The sequence below is a fragment of the Erinaceus europaeus genome, chromosome 16, assembly GCF_950295315.1.
Source record: "Erinaceus europaeus chromosome 16, mEriEur2.1, whole genome shotgun sequence".
Lineage (NCBI taxonomy): Eukaryota > Metazoa > Chordata > Mammalia > Eulipotyphla > Erinaceidae > Erinaceus > Erinaceus europaeus.
In genome coordinates this window covers 12,148,300-12,167,459 of record NC_080177.1, presented here as the reverse complement: position 1 = coordinate 12,167,459, position 19,160 = coordinate 12,148,300, and the positions used below count along the sequence as shown (strand labels likewise).

The window sequence follows — 19,160 nt, the reverse complement described above, 5'->3', positions numbered from 1 at the left end:
GCTTAGTGCTGGCACTACAAAGTCTCTGCTCCTGGTTGGCATTCCCCCCCCTATTTTATTGGCTAGGACAGAGAAATGGAGAGAGGAGGGGGAGACAGGGAGAGAGGAATATAGACACTTGCAGACCTTGTTACCACTTGTGAGGTAACACCCCTGCAGGTGGGGAGCCGAGGCTTGAGCCAGGATCCTTGCATGAGTCCTTGTGCTTAGTACTATGTTCACTTAAGTGGTTGGACCACTGCTTGCCCCCCCCAATAAACAAATATTTAACAAAAAAAGAAATAATTAGGTAGTCGGGCAGTAGTGCAGTGGGTTAAACGCAGGTGGCACAAAGCATAGGACCAGAGTAAGGATCCAGGTTCGAGCCCCCGGCTCCCCAACTGCAGGGGAGTTGCTTCACAGGCGGTAAAGCAGGTCTGCAGGTGTCTATCTTTCTAGCCCCCTCTGTCTTCCCTTCCTCTCTCCATTTCTCTCTGTCCTACCTAACAACGACGAAATCAAATAACAATAACTACAACAACAATAATTTAAAAAGGGCAACAAAAGGGAAAATAAATAAATATAAATTTAAAAAAAATGGACAGGGGAGATAGCATAATGGTTATGCAAACAGACTCTCATGCCTGAGGCTCCAAAGTTCTAGGTTCAATCCCCCACACCACCATAAGCCAGGGCTGAGCAGTGCTCTGGTGTTTCTCTCTCTCTCTGCATCTGTCTCAAAAATAAAATAAAATGGGTGGGGGGAGATAGCATAATGGTTATGCAAAGAGATTCTCAATGCTTGAGGCTCCAAAGTCCCAGGTTCAGTCCCTCACACCACCATATTTATTTATTCCTTTTTGTTGCCCTTTTTTTCATTGTTTTATTATTGATGTCATTGTTTGATAGGACAGAGAGAAATGGAGAGAGGAGGGTAAGACAGAGGGGGGAGAGACCTGCTTCATTGTTCAGTTGCAGACCTGCTTCATTGCCTCTGAAATAACTCCCCTGCAGGTGGGGAGCTAGGGGCTCGAACCAGGATCCTTTCGCTGGTCCTTGGTCCTTGCGCATTGCACCATGTGTGCTTAACCCACTGCACTACCGCCTGACTCCCCAACAAACATCTTAGAGTACTTGTTTCTGGAATTGTTCTAGGCATTAGATTTTTTTAGCTTGTAGCCAGATTGTAAAGAATTAGGAGTTATTGCTTGGGCTAGGAGATAGCATATCTGGTGTAGTTCACATATTACCAAGCACCAGCACCCCGCTTCAAGTTCGTGATCCCTACCTGCAGGGGAGAAGCTTATTAAGTGATGGAACAGTGCTACAGGTGTCTCTCTTTTTCTGTGTTCCTCTCTATTTCTCACTGCCTCTATCAGTAAAGAAAGAAGAAGGGGAAAATTGATGTGGGGAGAGGTGGAGTCAAGACTACAAAGATAACCTTGGTTGCAAAACAAAACAAAACAAACCACTGAGGGGGGTGTTGTTATTGGATAGCAAGGGAAGAAGAAAGGGAGAGTTTGGTAGAGGAGAATCGTGAGGGAGATGCTACTAGGATGTGGAGACTTGAAAATTTCTATCAGAAGAAGGAATAAATGGAGAGAGATTGGCAGACGCCTTCAATATTCAGATAGGCTAGGATTCCATCCTTAACCACCCACCCTGTACTAAAAACTTTCTATTTTCAGATAAGCTGCTTCTGGGGGAATTGAGGTCTTCCAATCAAACATTTGAAAAAGGAGAAAATTGCAGCTAATACTCCAATTCAAAACATACTTGGTATTGTGTATTTGAGAGGACTCGGGTTGATAAGAGTGTCCACAATTGATTGGTCAAAGAACAAAACTTTCTGGAAGCTCCCTCCCCTTTCTCACCCTCAGTATGCTGCCTTAGTGGGTGCTGGTATTGTCTTCCGAGGGCCTCACCTGTGATCAGATGTGACAAATTTGGGAACTCTGGAATGATGTGAAAAGTAAGTTTAAGTGATGTATATACAGTGTGCTGTCTTTCAGTGCTAAAGACGAGGGGAACCATTTCATACCCTGTAGCAGTGATGAAACTTGAGGACAGAACTAAGCTAGATAAAAAAAAAAAAGAAAGAAAGAAAGAAAGAAAAACTAAAATATACAGCAGGATTTAGACTACAACATGGCTGTCAGTGCTGTGTTGTCGTTCCCCCTGCTGAAAACAAAGTGTTTCTTTACTATACCTGTCTGCTTTATCCTGTGGCAGCCAGGGACGCTTGGTCTCATACATACTGATTAAAAAAAAGATTAAAAAAAGATTAAAAAAAAAAAAACTAAAATATAATTACACTGAAATGAGGCATTCAGAGTAGTCAGAATTCATAGAGGCAGAAAATAGAATGGTGCTTTCCAGGGGCTACAGAGAGAAGGGGATACACAGGTAGTGTTGAAGGAGCACAGTTTCTTTCACAGAAGATGAAAAAGTTCTGGAGAGGAGTGACAGTAATAACTGCACAACAGTGTGAATGCACTTAATGCCTCTGAGAGACATACTTTAATATGGTTAAGGCAGTGAACTTCATGCAGTGTACATTTTACTACCAAAAAAAGAAAATAATAATAAGATGACTTAGGAGCAATGCAACACAATGCCAGTGTGTAAATTTAGGTAGAGGATTTATGAGAGGTCATAATCTTTTTTAATGTGGCACCAGAATCTTAAGTGTGTATGATATTACTGGTATGGTCTATTTTTAAAAAAAATATTTATTTCCTTTTGTTGCTCTTTTTTTTTATTGCTGTAGTTATTGTTGTTATTGATGTCGTTGTTGTTAGAGAGGAGGGGAAGACAGAGAGGGGGAGAGAAAGACACCTGCAGACCTGCTTCACAGCCTGTGAAGCCACTCCCCTGCAGATGGGGAGCTGGGGACTCGAAAGGGGATCCTTACTCTGGTCCTTGCGCTTTGCCCCACTTGTGCTTAACCCGCTGCGCTACCGCCAGACTCCGATTTTTTTTTTTTTTAATTTTCATTCTATATTTTGGAGGTGGGATGGGAAAGTGAAAGAAAGAGAGAGAGAGAGAGAGAGAGAGAGGAGCGACATCAAAGCACTGCTCCACCATCCATGGAAGTCTGTCAGGTGCTACTCACGCTGTTTGGGACTTGAACCCAGGGACTCACACGTTTAGGCATACCCTACTGTTCCCATATACTGGTTTTTAGAGATTTTTTTTTTTTGGTACTTTATCTACTTATTTTGATAGGACAGAAGAAAATGAAAGGTATGAGGGTAGAGAGGAAGAGAAAGATAGAGTGATACCTGCAGCACTGCTTCGCCTTTTGTGAAGCTTTTGCCCTGCAGGTGGGGACTGCAGGCTTGAACCCAGGTTTTTGTGCATAGTAACACATGCACTTAACCCGGTGTGTCACCACTCACCCCGGTGTGCCACCACTCACCCCCTCCCACATACTATTATTTGCCTTTATGTTGCTCTGATTTTTTTTTATCTCAAAATAAAAAGTTAACTTTAAAGAAACAGGTAGTTAGGACGTTAATACAGTTAACACAAGCAAATGACTGACTCCCTGTAGGCGATCTCACATTCTAACTAAATCATCCAGCACCTCCTTGTTGGCTCAACTTCTTCATGAGGATGTGAAATTCATTTTTTAAATTTTTCCTTACATTGTTCCTTTTTTAAAATCATTATATTTATTTGGTAGAGACACCCAGAAGTTGAAAGGGAAAGGGGAAACAGAGAGACAGACACCTGCGGCACTGCTCCCCCACTTGTGAAGCTTTCCCCCTGCAGGTGGGGGCCAGGGGCTTGAACCTGAGCCCCTATGCACTGTAACATGTGCACTCAACTAGGTGAGGCACCACCCGGCCCCCCTCACGTTTTTAAAAAATATTTATTTATTTATTCCCTTTTGTTGCCCTTGTTTTATTACTGTAGTTATTATTATTGTTGTTGGATAGAGAAATGGAGAGAGGAGAGGAAGACAGAGAGGGGGAGAGAAAGACAGACACCTGCAGATCTGCTTCACTGCTTTAGATTCAAAGGAGGTCTCGAAACTTTACATCAGGCTCAACCTGATGCAGTTGACTGACTACGGAAGAAGGGCAAACGCTAGAAGAAGAACTGCTTTTGAAGTGACCCCCTGCAAGTGGGGAGCCAGGGCCTCGAACTGAGATCTCACATTGTTTTTAAACACATTTTTTCGAGGCCAATTTTTCCCATTTTGTTGCCCTTGTTGTTGCCACTGTTGTTGTTGTTGTTACTGTCATTACTGTTGTTGTTGTTGGATAGGACAGAGAGAAATTGAGAGAGGAGGGGAAGACAGAGAGCCGGAGAGAAAGAGAGACACCTGCAGACCTGCTTCACCACTCATAAAGCTTGTCCCCCCTCTGCCGGTGAGGACTGAGGGCTTAAACGTGGGCCCTTTCACATTGTAACAGATGCACCCTACCAAGTGTGCCACTTGCCAGACCCTCCTCATTTTTTTAAATTATGAATTCCTAGAGTATCAGGACATTCATATTCGTTTTGGGGTTTAAAATTTTTTTATTTAAAATTTTTAAAAATATATTTATTTATTCCCTTTTGTTGCCCTTGTTTTATTGTTGTAGTTTTTATTGTTGTTATTGATGTCATTGTTGAATAGGACAGAGAGAAATTAAGAGAGGAGGGGAAGACAGAGGGGGAGAGACACCTGCCGACCTGCTTCACTGCTTGTAAAGCGACTCCCCTGCAGGTGGGGAGCCTGGGGGCTCAAACCAGGATCCTTATGCCGCCCGACTCCCTCATATTCGTTTTTGAATAAAAACACATTCTAGCTTGGGAAGAATAGTCTGGAATTCCTTTACTTAGAGAAGCCTATGAAGATACCTCGGAAAGAGATTAAGGGGAGTTGGGTGGTAGCGCAGCAGGTTAAGTGCAGGTGGTGCAAAATGCAACAATCCAGGTTCGAGTCCCCGGCTCCCTGCAGGGGAGTCGCTTCACAGGAGGTGAAGCAGGTCTGCAGGTGTCTATCTTTCTGCCCCCTTCCCCCCCCATCTTCCCCTCCTCTCTCCATCGCTCTCTGTCCTATCCAACAACAACATCAATAACAACAATAATAATAACCACAACAACGATTAGGAAAAAAAAAGGCAACAAAAGGGGGAAAAAATAGCCTCCAGGAGCAGTGGATAGAGGCAAAAAAAAAAAAAGTAGTTACTAATTAGAGATAATATGAGAGTTAATGACTTTAAGCACTAGAAAAGGGGATTTCAGTAAGATCATTAGAATAAAAATTTCTGGACTCGACTTCCGGAGGCAGAGCTACGAGCAGCAGATGGCTTTCTCTCCTCTCCTCTCCTCTCCCGGATCAACTAGGAATACCAAAGGAGACCACCCGGACCGAAACAAGACAGGACTAGAATGACCACAGGAACCCAGTAAATCACCCGTGAGTACAAACACGCGTGGCTGGTGACAGAGAGGAGAGAGGGGCCTAAGGAGAGATTAAGTGGCTGCTAACAGTTCAGCAGTTTATCAGTGGAGACACCACCTCCAGTCTGCTCCACAACAAGGGGACAGCTGAAGGGAGGAAAGGACTCCCCAGAGACTCACTAAGTGCAACTCTGAGTCTCCATTGCTACTACCCTCAGAATCTGGAGCAGCAACAGGGAGGGACACCAGGGCACAGAGATCTAAGCGGCAAACTCAGGAGAAGACCTATACCTTGGTGGCATAGCTGAGGGGCTGTGAAAGTCTCTTTGCATAACCACTAGATTATCTCTGCCACACCCTGCTTTTTTTGACTCTCTTGGTCAGGAGTCAGTGATTAAGCTAAGAAGCCTATTGATAGTTTAAAAGCCCTCAGGCTCCCATAGCCTACAGAAAAAAAAAGAGGCTTTTACACCACTGAGCTCCAACTCAGGGATTGAAAAAACTGTTAACATATATAAAATGGTTAAAACAACAAGAAAAAATATTGGAGACTCGAACCAGGACAAGAGTCCAGCTAAAAGTCCTCCAGAGGGTGAAGCACAAAACAAAGAGTTCAACATCCAAACATTAGCTAAGGAAATAATAATAGGAGTGAGTAAAGAATTTGAAAAAATTGTAATCAGAAATGCAGGAACAACAAATGAGAAAATGGAAGAAAATTCTAATTATCTCATGGTTATTAGAGAGCTGAAAGCTGAAATCGCTGAGCTAAGAAGGCAACTAGCTGAACAAGCTAAAACAGTATCAGAGCAGGGCAACAAAATAGATGAACTCCAGAAAGCAGTAGAGGGCAGAGAGAATAGAATCTATGAGGCTGAAAACAGAATTAGCAAGATTGAGGATGAATTAGAGACAACTAAAAAAGAAGTAAGAGATCTCAAAAAGAGATTAAGAGATGCTGAAAACAACAACAGAGTCCTATGGGATGACTTCAAAAGAAACAATATACACATTATTGGCTTACCAGAGGAAGAAAGAGAAGGGGAGGAAGAAAGCATTCTCCAGGCCATAATAGCTGAAAATTTCTCTAGTCTAGACAACACCAAAGACATAAAGATTCAAGAAGCCCAGAGGGTCCCAAACAGAATTAACCCAGACCTAAAGACACCAAGACATGTCATACTTAGATTGGAAAGGAATAAGGATAAAGAAAGGATCCTCAAGGCTGCAAGAGAAAAACAAAGAGTCACCTACAAAGGAAAACCCATAAGATTAGCAGCAGACTTCTCCATACAAACACTACAGGCCAGAAGAAAATGGCAAGATATCTATCGAGTGCTCAATGAGAAAGGCTTTCAGCCAAGAATACTATATCCTGCTAGACTGTCATTCAGACTAGATGGAAGCATCAAAAACTTCTCAGACAAGCAACAGTTGAAGGAAGCAACCATCACCAAGCCTGCCGTGAAAGAAGTTCTGAAAGGTCTCCTATAAACAACCAGACCACCACAAATAGGACATATATCAAAACACTCTAAAACTCTACAAGAATGGCGTTAAAATATCTTCAATCTTTGATATCAATAAATGTCAATGGCCTGAATTCACCTATTAAAAGACACAGAGTAGGAAGATGGATCAGAAAACACAACCCAACAATATATTGTCTACAGGAAACTCGCCTAACTCAACAAGACAAACACAGACTTAAAGTGAAAGGATGGAAAACTATCATACAAGCCAATGGCCCACAAAAAAGGGCAGGAACAGCTATTCTCATATCTGACATGATAGACTTTAAAATAGATAAGATTTAAAAAGATAGGAATGGACACTACTTAATGCTCAGAGGATCAGTCAATCAAGAGGACTTAACAATTATTAATATCTATGCACCCAATGAGAAGCCATCTAAATACATCAAACTTCTACTGAAAGAGCTACAGCAATATATTAACAGTAACACAATCATAGTAGGAGACTTCAACACCCCACTATCTCAACTTGACAGATCATCCAGGCAGAAAATCAGTAAAGACATAAGGGAGCTAAATGAAGAGATAGATAAACTAGAACTATTGGACATTTTCAGAGTCATTCATCCCAAGAAACTGGAATACACATTTTACTCAAATCCACATGGATCATTCTCAAGGACAGACCATATGTTAGGCCACAAAGACAGCATCAGCCAATTCAAGTGCACTGAAATCATCCGAAGCATCTTCTCAGACCACAGTGGAATTAAACTAACACTTAACAATCAACAAAAGATTAGTAACAGTCCCAAAATGTGGAAGCTCAACAGTACACTTCTTAACAACTTCTGGGTCAAAGAGGAAATCAAGGAAGAAATCAAAATGTTTCGAGAGTTCAATGAAAATGAAGACACAAGCTATCAAAATATTTGGGACACAGCTAAAGCAGTCCTAAGAGGGAAGTTCATAGCTATACAAGCACACATTAGGAAACAAGAAAAGGCACAAATAAACAGCCTGATTGCACATCTTAAAGACCTAGAAGAAGAACAACAAAGGAATCCTAAAGCAACCAGAAGGACAGAAATCACTAAAGTTAGGGCAGAAATAAATAACATTGAGAATAGGAAAACCATACAAAAGATCAATGAAAGTAAATGTTGGTTCTTCGAAAGAGTAAACAAAATCGACAAGCCTTTAGCCAGACTCACAAAACAAAAAAGGGAGAAGACCCAAATAAATCGGATAGTAACTGAAAGAGGAGATATCACAACAGACACTGCAGAAATTCAACATATCATGCGAGGCTTCTATGAACAACTATATGCCACCAAGTTAGAGAACTTGGAAGAAATGGACGATTTCCTAGATACCTACCAACTTCCAAAACTAAGTAAAGAGGAAGTGGATAACATGAACAGGCCCATCACAGCTAATGAAATTGAAACAGTTATCAAAAATCTTCCCAAAAATAAAAGTCCTGGACCAGATGGTTTTACAAATGAATTCTACAAAACTTTCAAAGAAGAACTAATACCTCTACTTTTAAAAGTCTTCCAGAAGATTTATGACACTGGACTACTCCCTGCCAGCTTCTATGAAGCCAACATCACCCTGATACCAAAAGCAGACAGGGACACAACCAAAAAAGAAAACTACAGACCAATATCTCTGATGAACATAGATGCGAAAATATTGAATAAAATTCTAGCCAACCGGATACAGCAGTATATCAAAAAGATTGTTCATCATGACCAAGTGGGGTTTATCCCAGGCATGCAACGTTGGTTTAATATATGTAAATCAATCAATGTGATCCACCACATCAACAAAAGCAAGACCAAAAACCACATGGTCATATCAATAGATGCAGAGAAAGCCTTTGACAAAATACAACATCCCTTTATGATCAAAACACTACAAAAAATGGGAATAGATGGAAAATTCCTGAAGATAGTGGAGTCTATATATAGCAAACCTACAGCCAACATCATACTCAATGGTGAAAAACTGGAAGCATTTCCCCTCAGATCAGATACTAGACAGGGCTGCCCACTATCACCATTACTATTCAACATAGTGTTGGAAGCTCTTGCCATAGCAATCAGGCAGGAGCAAGGAATTAAAGGCATACAGATTGGAAGAGAAGAAGTCAAACTCTCCTTATTTGCAGATGACATGATAGTATACATGGAAAAACCTAAGGAATCCAGCAAGAAGCTTTTGGAAATCACCAGGCAATACAGTAATGTGTCAGGCTATAAAATTAACATTCAAAAGTCAGTGGCATTCCTCTATGCAAACACTAAGTTAGAAGAAATTGAAATCCAGAAATCAGTTCCTTTTTCTATAGCAACAAAAACAATAAAATATCTAGGAGTAAACCTAACCAAAGAAGTGAAAGACTTGTATACTGAAAATTATGAGTCACTACTCAAAGAAATTGAAAAAGACACAAAGAAGTGGAAAGATATTCCATGTTCATGGGTTGGAAGAATTAACATAATCAAAATGAATATATTACCCAGAGCCATCTACAAATTTAATGCTATCCCCATCAAGATCCCAAGCACATTTTTTAGGAGAATAGAAAAAATGCTACAAATGTTTATCTGGAACCAGAAAAGACCTAGAATTGCCAAAACAATCTTGAGAAAAAAGAACAGAACCAGAGGCATCATACTCCCAGATCTCAAACTGTATTATAGGGCCATTGTCATCAAAACTGCTTGGTACTGGAACATGAACAGACACACTGACCAGTGGAATAGAATTGAGAGCTCAGAAGTCAGCCCCCACACCTATGGACATCTGATCTTTGACAAGGGGGCCCAGACTATTACATGGGGAAAGCAGAGTCTCTTCAACAAATGGTGTTGGAAACAATGGGTTGAAACATGCAGAAGAATGAAACTGAATCACTGTATTTCACCAAATACAAAAGTAAATTCCAAGTGGATCAAGGACTTGGATGTTAGACCAGAAACTATCAGCTACTTAGAGGAAAATATTGGCAGAAATTTTTTTCCACATAAATTTTAAAGACATTTTCAATGAAACGAATCCAATTACAAGGAAGACTAAGGCAAGTATAAACCTATGGGACTACATAAAATTAAAAATCTTCTTCACAGCAAAAGAAACCACTACCCAAACCAAGAGAGCCCTCACAGAATGGGAGAAGATCTTTACATGCCATACATGAAATAAGAGTTTAATAACCAATATATATAAAGAGCTTGCCAGACTCAACAACAAGACAACAAATAACCCCATCCAAAAATGGGGGGAGGACTTGGACAGAATATTCACCACAGAAGAGATCCAAAAGTCCAAGAAACACATGAAAAAATGCTCCAAGTCTCTGATTGTCAGAGAAATGCAAATCAAGACAACAATGAGATATCACTTCACTCCTGTGAGAATGTCAGACATCAGAAAAGGTAACAGCAGCAAATGCTGGAGAGGGTGTGGGGTCAAAGGAACCCTCCTGCACTGCTGGTGGCAATGTCAATTGGTCCAACCTCTGTGGAGAACAGTCTGGAGAACTCTCAGAAGGCTAGAAATGGACCTACCCTATGACCCTGCAATTCCCCTCCTGGAGATATATCCTAAGGAACTCAACACATCCATCCAAAAAGATCTGTGTACACATATGTTCTCAGAAGCACAATTTGTAATAGCCAAAACCTGGAAGCAACCAGGTGTCCAACAACATATGAGTGGCTGAGCAAATTGTGGTATATATACACAATGGAATACTACTCAGCTGTAAAAAATGGTGACTTCACCGTTTTCAGCCGATCTTGGATGGACCTTGAAAAAATCATGTTGAGTGAAATAAGTCAGAAACAGAAGGATGAATATGGGATGATCTCACTCTCAGGCCGAAGTTGAAAAACAAGATTAGAAAAGAAAACACAAGTCGAACCTGAAATGGAATTGGAGTATTACACCAAAGTAAAAGACTCTGGGGTGGGTGGGTGGGTGGGGAGAATACAGGTCCATGAAAGATAATGAATGACATAGTGGGGATTGTATTGTTAAGTGGGAATCTGGGGAATGTTATGCATGTACAAACTATTGTATTTACTGTTGAATGTAAAGCATTAATTCCCCAATAAAGAAATAAATTATTTAAAAAAAATAAAAATAAAAATTTCTTGAGAGTCAGATTTGTTAAACTTTAAAGTGAGTTAAAAATAGGGTCTGATGGAGTTTTCTTGTCTGCAAAGACTTTAGAGGCACCTAGATTTCGCTGTTTGAGGTGGCTGAGGTAAAAGGTGGGGCTGCAGATAGGCAGATGTACTGATGGTCCTTCACAGTCTAGAAGTCCTCTTGGTGCAGTCACTCACAGCCTGAGTGAGTAATCATCCTGCCTTCACTTTCTAAAATTCAGGTTTTTTTTTTTTCCTTTTAAACGTTCTTGTTTTATTTAGTAGCTACATTGGCTTAGGTTTATTTATTTGTTTATCTACATATTTTTTCAGTCTCATTTTATTTATTTGTTTTTAATTATGTGTATTGAGGTCTGTTCTGTCTTATGGTGGTGTGGGAGATTGAACCTGGGACTTTGGAGCCTCAGGCACTAGATAACCATTATGGTATAATCATTATGCACTATGCATAACCATTATGGTATCATCCCCCCCACGTTTGTTCTTTTTTTTTTTTTTTTCCCCTTTGTTGCCCTTGTTGTTTTGTTGTTGTTGTTGTTGTTGGATAGGACAGAGAGAAATGGAGAGAGGAGGGGAAGACAGCAGGGGCTAGAAAGATAGACACCTGCAGACCTGCTTCACCACTTGTGAAGCAACTCCCCTGTAGGTGGGGAGCTGGGCTCGATCCAGGATCCTAACTCTGGCCCTTGCACTTAGTGTTTTTTTTTTTTTTTAATTGTTGTAGTTATTATTGTTGTGCTCGTCATTGTTAGATAGGACAAAGAGAAATGGAGAGAGGAGGGGAAGACAGAGGGGGAGAGAAAGACAGACACCAGCAGACCTGCTTCACCGTTTGTGAAGCGACTCCCCTGCAGGTGGGGAGCCGGGGCCCGAACCGGGATCCTTTGTCAGTCCTTGTGCTTGTACCACGTGTGCACTTAACCCGCTGTGCTACCGCCCGACTCCCACATTTGTTGTTCTTAACATATAGTTTCCGTAGTGTTGAGAAGCAGTTGGTTGTCAAATAATCAGGAAGGCCTATTTATGTCTTTCTTAAGGAGTAGAGGATGGGGTGGGAGTGTAAAGCAGGACAGAGAAGACCAAAACTATAGTTACTTTTAGGGGACTTTTTAAACATGTGGATGAAGGTCAAGATGGCCCACAGGACCTGGTTGTTTCTGCCCCCTCAGTTCTAGCAGGTGAGTTAACCTTATTACCAAGTACAATTAATACTGACCTGACCTGGTCCTTTTAGAATCATCATCATTCCTGTTTGTCACACAGGTATTCTGCAGCACTAGAAGTAGAGGAAGAGGACACCAGGGTAGCCTGAGACTCTGAGATCCCAAGTTCAGGCCCCAGCACCACCGTAAGTCAGAGCTGAGCAGTGCTCTGGTTAAAGTTAAAGTCAAAAACAAACAAAACAATAACAAAAATGCACAGAAGTGGAGGAAGAAAAGAGTAGTTAATTATAAATTATCTCAAGATTAAGAAGTGCTTCAATCCATTTTTGTTTCACTAGTGAGGTAGTGTGGAATCCTAATTATAGTTATAGCGACCATAGACTCTATATTTTTCAAGACAGTTTAATTTCAAGTAGTTTGTCCTCTTGTTATCATAAGTAACTTACTTATACTCAGGTGACTTAGTTTGGGAAAATGTCACTGTAGTTTGTATATATATTTAAAAATTTTTTTAAAAATTTATTTATTTTCCCTTTTGTTGCCCTTGTTTTTTATTGTTGTTTTAGTTATTACTGTTGTTGTTACTGATGCCATCATTGTTGGATAGGACAGAAATAGAGGAAGGGAAGGCAGAGGGGGAGAGAAAGACACCTGCAGACCTGCTTCATTGCTTGTGAAGCGACTCCCCTGCAGGATCCTTACACTGGTCCTTGCACTTTGTGCCGTGTGCGCTTAACCCGCTGCGCTACCACCCGACTCCCAGTTTGTATATTTGTATGTGGTGCTAGAGATGAACAAACTCAGGGACTGGTGGATACATGATATTTCTGGGTGACTGCCTGGGCCTAACATTTTTATTCTATTTTACAGATTTGTCTTTTTAAAAAACATTAATTAATTAATTAATTTTCCCTTTTGTTGCCCTTGTTTTATTGTTGTAGTTATTATTGTTGTTGTTATTGATGTCGTCGTTGTTATATATAGGACAGATAGAAATGGAGAGAGGAGGGTGTTGGGTAGTTGCCATCTCCCCCTGGCTTCTTCTTATCCATATGCCTATATAGGGATTTACTGATCCAAAGGTTTGGTCTATTTACATAAATCACTTTTACATAAAGCACTCCAGGGCATTGGTGGTTCAGTCATAGGATTCTCGCCTGTTCCGCCCCCTCCTTGTCACACTCTGATTTTCACCAGTCACTTTTCTCTCCACCCTCTCTATATCACATCCTGTTTCCACCCTACTTGGAGAGTATAAAAACAGCTGCTCTTCTGATTAAAGACACTTGGAAATTGCTTTCCGGCTCCGAGAGTTCCAGAGTGTATCTCCTGCGGAAGTTGGTGCAGCACGCTTTCCTGATCCCTCTCCCACACAGCAGCCTAGATCAGCTCCAGTTGAGTTCTCTCCAACCCAGAGAGCACCGGCTCGGGAAGAAGTACCCTCAGGCTATCCCGGCATCTGGCGCCCGGAACAGGGACCCGTAAGCAGCAGATTTACAAGAAGACATCTTAGATAAGTACACACCTTTTGGGTATCTGCAATATTGTGTTAAGGCACTGTGATTTTTTTTTCTTTTTTATTGTTTTCCGGAGATCTTTCCACCATGGAAAATCTTTTCCAAATCCTGCATTCTTTTTCCAGTATACAATTTTTATATATCTGGGACATTTTTCTCGGGGCTTCACCTTATATCCTGTTGATCATCATAGCAGCTTTTAAGGGATATATAGGGCAACCTCTCAAAAGGCTTAAGAAACTAGAGGCTGAGGTCCAAGAGATAAAGGAAGTAATCATAGAACTTAACCAGCACCTTAAAAACAAGAAGAAGCAAAGGCCTGTCGTGATCTTGACCCACCCTAATTCCTCTGCATCTTGCCCTGAGGCCCCTATTTTGGCATCTTGCCCTGAGGCCCCTATTTTGGCAGACACGTGTCCGAATTCTCCTTTGGACTCCACAGCCACTTCTTCGGCCACCCCCATTTTGGCAGAAACGTGTCCGGAACCTCCTGCTGCCTCCACGGCTGCTTCTTCACCCCACCCTGTTTTGATAGACACATGTCCGAATTCTCCTGTAGCCTCCAAAACCACTTCTTCGGCCACTTGTCCAGAAGCTTCCACTTCAGTGACTCCTCCTACCGCTACACACTTATCAGAGGAAGTCCACACATTTCCGGTCAATGTTGCCCCCAATAGACAAAAACCTCAGGCCTGGTATCCATATTCCGCCACAGACCTGAAGGAACTACGCCAGGCTATCAAAGATGACGGTGTTCATGCCCCATGGACCAGGTCCATTTTACAAGGCCTGCTTCAGAACCTTAATACCCCTCAAGATTGGAGAGATGTGACTCGTGCTACGCTCCCAGGCCCCCTCTTCCTGCAATGGGAGGCATTCTTTCGCGATGAATGTTTACAACAATCGCGGAAAAATATTCAAAATCAGCCAGAGGGTAATTTTGATGCATTGTTTGGAACAGGCCAATTAGAAACAGGGATTCAACAGGCGGAAGCCAAGTTTCCAGCGGGGTATTTTGATCAAGTACGCCTGTGTGCATTAAAAGCATGGGAGCGATTAACACCACCCATGGGAGCAGCCTCAGCCCCCATTCTCTCCCTGCAACAAGAACCTGATGAATCCCTCGCTAAATTCATTGCCAGGGTCCAGTCGAGTTTGGAAAGGAAGATTTATAATCCTGACGCTCGTTTTCTCCTACTGCGATCCATAGTCTGGGATGGAATGCTTCCGCATTTTCGACAGGCCTGTATCACTCTTAAAAATGAACACCCAGATACTTGGATTCTAGCTACACAGGATCTCAGATCAAGCTCTTTTCAAGGACCTATGTTACAGGCCTATGCAGCTACCTTACATAAGCAAAAAGGAGCTTGCTTTCAGTGCGGTCGCCAAGGGCATTGGCGTAACCAATGTCCAGAAAATAGACCGCGACCCCGCCTCCAGTCAGGGCGACCCCACCTCCAGTCAGGGCAACCCCGCCTCCAATCAGGGCAACCCCGCATCCAGACAGGGAATCAGAGACCACGAATGCCTTGTCCCAGATGCCAGAAAGGATTTCACTGGAGGAGAGATTGTTGGTCAAGGTTCCATAGGAATGGCACGCCTCTGCCAAATGTAAACAGGGATTTAAACTAGGTATGGGGCTTCCCTTAGCCCCGCCCCCAAGAGGGAAGGAAGCAGGTCGCCCGCTTGGTGCTGTGCCCTTCTTCCACAAACAGAAGCCCAGCTTGGGACCCAATCCGTCGCTATACCCACCACGCCAAGTAACAATAACAGAGGGTGAGCAGAAGGAGGAACCCGTGGTATGTGGGAACTTCCAGCATAGAAATAACCGGCTGGAGCAAGAGAACAGCTCGAATTCAGAGCCTGAGATTTTATGGACCACCCCTGTTTTAGAAAGGGGTCACCCAACTATGACAGTAAAGATTGGTAATATTCCTTTTAAGTGTTTGATTGACACGGGAGCAGATAAGACAATATTAAGACAAGCAGAGGTTCCCCAGAGTTGGGAACTCCTCCCAGGACCACGCTTACATGGTGTTGGAGGATTGACTCAGGCATTCCGCACACGAGATTCCCTTGTGTGGGAAGATCCAGAAGGGACTACCGGACGCTTTCAGCCTTTAATAGCTGATATAAGCACCAATTTATTGGGAAGAGACTTGCTGGAATCTTTAGATGTAGTGATATCCTCAGACACCTCTGCAGGACACCACACTCACTCCTGTGAGACTGCTAGACCCAACCAGCACCCCCAATACTAACTGCCACTGTTCGTAACAGAACTCCCCGCTTAGATTGGCTTTCTAATGAGCCTGTCTGGGTGGAACAGTGGCCTTTGCCTAGGGAGAAGCTAGAAATTTTAAAAAAACTCGTCCAAGAGCAGTTATCGTTGGGACACATTCGTCATTCTCGGAGCCCATGGAATACTCCAGTCTTTGTAATTAAAAAGCGCTCAGGAAAATGGCGCCTCCTCCAAGATCTTCGTGCAGTTAATAAAACCATGCAGGTTTGGGGCTCCCCCCAAAGGGGTTTGCCTCTTGCTTCCGCAATTCCCACAGGAATTCCAGTCATAGCTATTGATATACAGGATTGTTTTTTCTCTATTCCCTTACACCCACAAGATTGTAAACGTTTTGCTTTCTCTGTTCCTTCTATTAATAATGCCAGCCCTGCCGATAGATTTGAATGGGTGGTACTGCCCCAGGGCATGGCTAATAGTCCTACTATTTGTCAAGAGGTTGTTAAATCTGCCCTTTTTCCATATATTCATAAGGGCCTTAAGGTTTTTCATTATATGGATGACGTGTTAATATGGGGAGAATTAGATACAGATCTCTCCGCCCTACGTGATTTTCTAATCCCTGCCTTAAAGAGAAGTGGACTTAATGTAGCTCCTGAGAAGATACAGCTAATCCCTCCAATATCTTTCTTAGGCTCAGAGATTTCCCTAACGCAGATTCGTCCTTTAAAACCTTGTGTTACTTTTCCTTCTAATCTCACTCTTGCTTCTTTACAAAGTTTTCTTGGAAATTTGAATTGGCTTAGGCAGTATCTTTATCTGCCTACGAGCTGCCTGCAACCACTGTTCGATCTGTTAAAAGGAAACAAACAGCCCTCCTCAAAGCGTATGTTAACCCCCGAAGCATCCTTGGCTCTGGAAAAAGTTAACCAGGCTCTCCAGGACATGCACCTCGTTCGATTCTCCCCCTCCTCTCCAGTAAATCTTCTAATCTTTAACTCCACCCCCACGGTAGTGGGGGCATTGTGGCAGAAACATGGCGTTCTCGAATGGCTTCATACGCCAGTAGGCGGAGCTCCAAGACTCCTTACCGAGATTGATGCCTTAGCATTTATGGTTCGCCAAGGAAGAAACAGATCGGTTCAGGTCTTAGGAAGGGAACCAGATTCAATCATTCTTCCCTTTTCTCTCACTGACACAGAATGGCTCATACGCCACCATTCTCGTTTTGCCATAAGTTTAATGGGTTTTCCAGGACAATTAGATAATCATTTTCCCTCTAATAATTTCATAGCTTCTTTACCTCTGTTGCCTCTACTAGTACCTAAACTTTTCTCTCGAGATCCCATCCCCTCTGCTCCTACAGTGTTCACTGATGGTGGAAAAAAGGGAGCTGCTGCCCTTATATATTATCCAGACCAGCAATACCCCAAACCTCTCTTTACTGAACTTCCTGATAATTCCCCTCAGTACAAAGAACTTTATGCTGTTTTCCTTGCATTAAAAGCTGTACCAGAATCCTTCAACCTTTTTTCTGACAGTGTGTATACTGTTAACTTACTTCCATGGCTTGCTCGATCTTATGTAAGAATTGATGACAACCCACTTTCTCCTCTTTTAATTCAAATTGCCTCTATGCTCTGTTCTCGAACCCATCCACTGTATGTTCAGCACCTACGTTCCCACAGCCCTCTTCCTGGTCCCCTGTCCGAAGGGAATGCTGCAGCTGACCGCCTTGCCTCCACAGGAATTCTCCTAGCCTCTGTCTCTAATCCTGCTGACTTTCATTCCCTAACCCATGTTAATCTTAAAGGTCTTCGAGCTCGATTTCCTGATATTCCTCTGCCACAGTTAAAACGTATTCTTGCTACATGTTCCTCCTGTGCAGGTCTAATCAAAACACCTGCTATTCAGACTCTAGGGGTTAATCCTCGAGGTTTAAAAGCCAACGCTCTTTGGCAAATTGATGTTACCCACATACCTAACTTTGGCAAACAAAAATATGTGTTCGTCTCAATTGATACCTTCTCTAAGTTTATGTGGGCTACAGCTCAGACTGGAGAAAACTCAAAAAAGCTTATAAGCCATATGCTCTCCTGTTTTGCTGTAATGGGCTTACCTCTTCAACTTAAAACGGATAATGGACCTGCTTTTACCAGCAAACAATTTAAAGATTTTTGTTCCCTCTGGAACATTACTCATACTACAGGCATTCCGTATAATCCACAGGGACAAGGCATTGTTGAGAGGGCCCATCAAACTCTTAAGGCTCAATTAAATAAAGAAAAAGGGGAAATGTACCCCCCTAATATCCAGCTGGCAAAAGCCTTAACTACATTAAATCTCTTTAATATTTACAAAAACTCCGACCAACCTCCTATAATTCTTCATTGGCAAACACCACCCACTCTCCCAGCTATTAAAGTCAAATGGAAAGACCCACTTGATAAAATTTGGAAAGGACCTGACCCCCTGTTGACTATGGGGAGGGGTTTCGCATGTATTTTTCCACAAAATTACTCCAAGCCTGTTTGGGTTCCTGCCCGCCATGTCCGGCAATACCCACATGATGGTGCTGATATCCCTGAAGAACAAGAAACACTGCAAGAAGACTGGCTGCAAGAGGACTGGCTACAGGATGCACCCCAGGATCCATAATACAGCATGGCAGAATCAAAAAAAAAAAAAAATCTGATTCACAGAACTCTCCCCCCCCCCGAATGAATGTCTTATGCTATGACTGGCCAGTTGTGTTTTGTGAGTGAGTGAGTGAGTGAAAAAAAAAAAAAATTGAGTGAGTTGAGTGACCAAAATTTTTGTATGACCCATTGTGCTCAGAGTACTCTGAAAGTTAACTGACTTTATATCAAACGGCTGGACGCAGCCATGGTTTCTGGAGACGTCCAGAAACAGTCCATAAATTATTCATTCCCCCTTTTGATTTCTTTTTTAAGTCTTGATACCAATATGAAATGTTTAGTCTTAAACTGTGTGAGTAAAGATGGTTCAACTATGACAGTAGTTCTAAATTCACATTTGAAATGATATATCTTATTTACAAGTTTTTCTCCTCCTGTGTGTTATAAACTATATGTTTAATATGCGTGTTTCAAGTTTGGTAAACATTAACTTAACAGTTAAATTGTAACTTCGAAGTTACATTTTTACGAGAAGAGGTAAAATCAATTCATTTAAGTAACTGA

General features: G+C 42.1%; 1 non-coding gene across 1 annotated transcript; it reads left to right on the top strand.

Annotated features, from left to right (window-relative positions):
* Positions 1-2,106: 2,106 nt before the first annotated feature.
* On the top strand, positions 2,107-2,235 carry LOC132533614 (small nucleolar RNA SNORA63). The gene has a single exon (XR_009545475.1). It is a non-coding gene; the product is annotated as a small nucleolar RNA SNORA63 (small nucleolar RNA).
* The last annotated feature ends 16,925 nt before the right edge of the window (positions 2,236-19,160 follow it).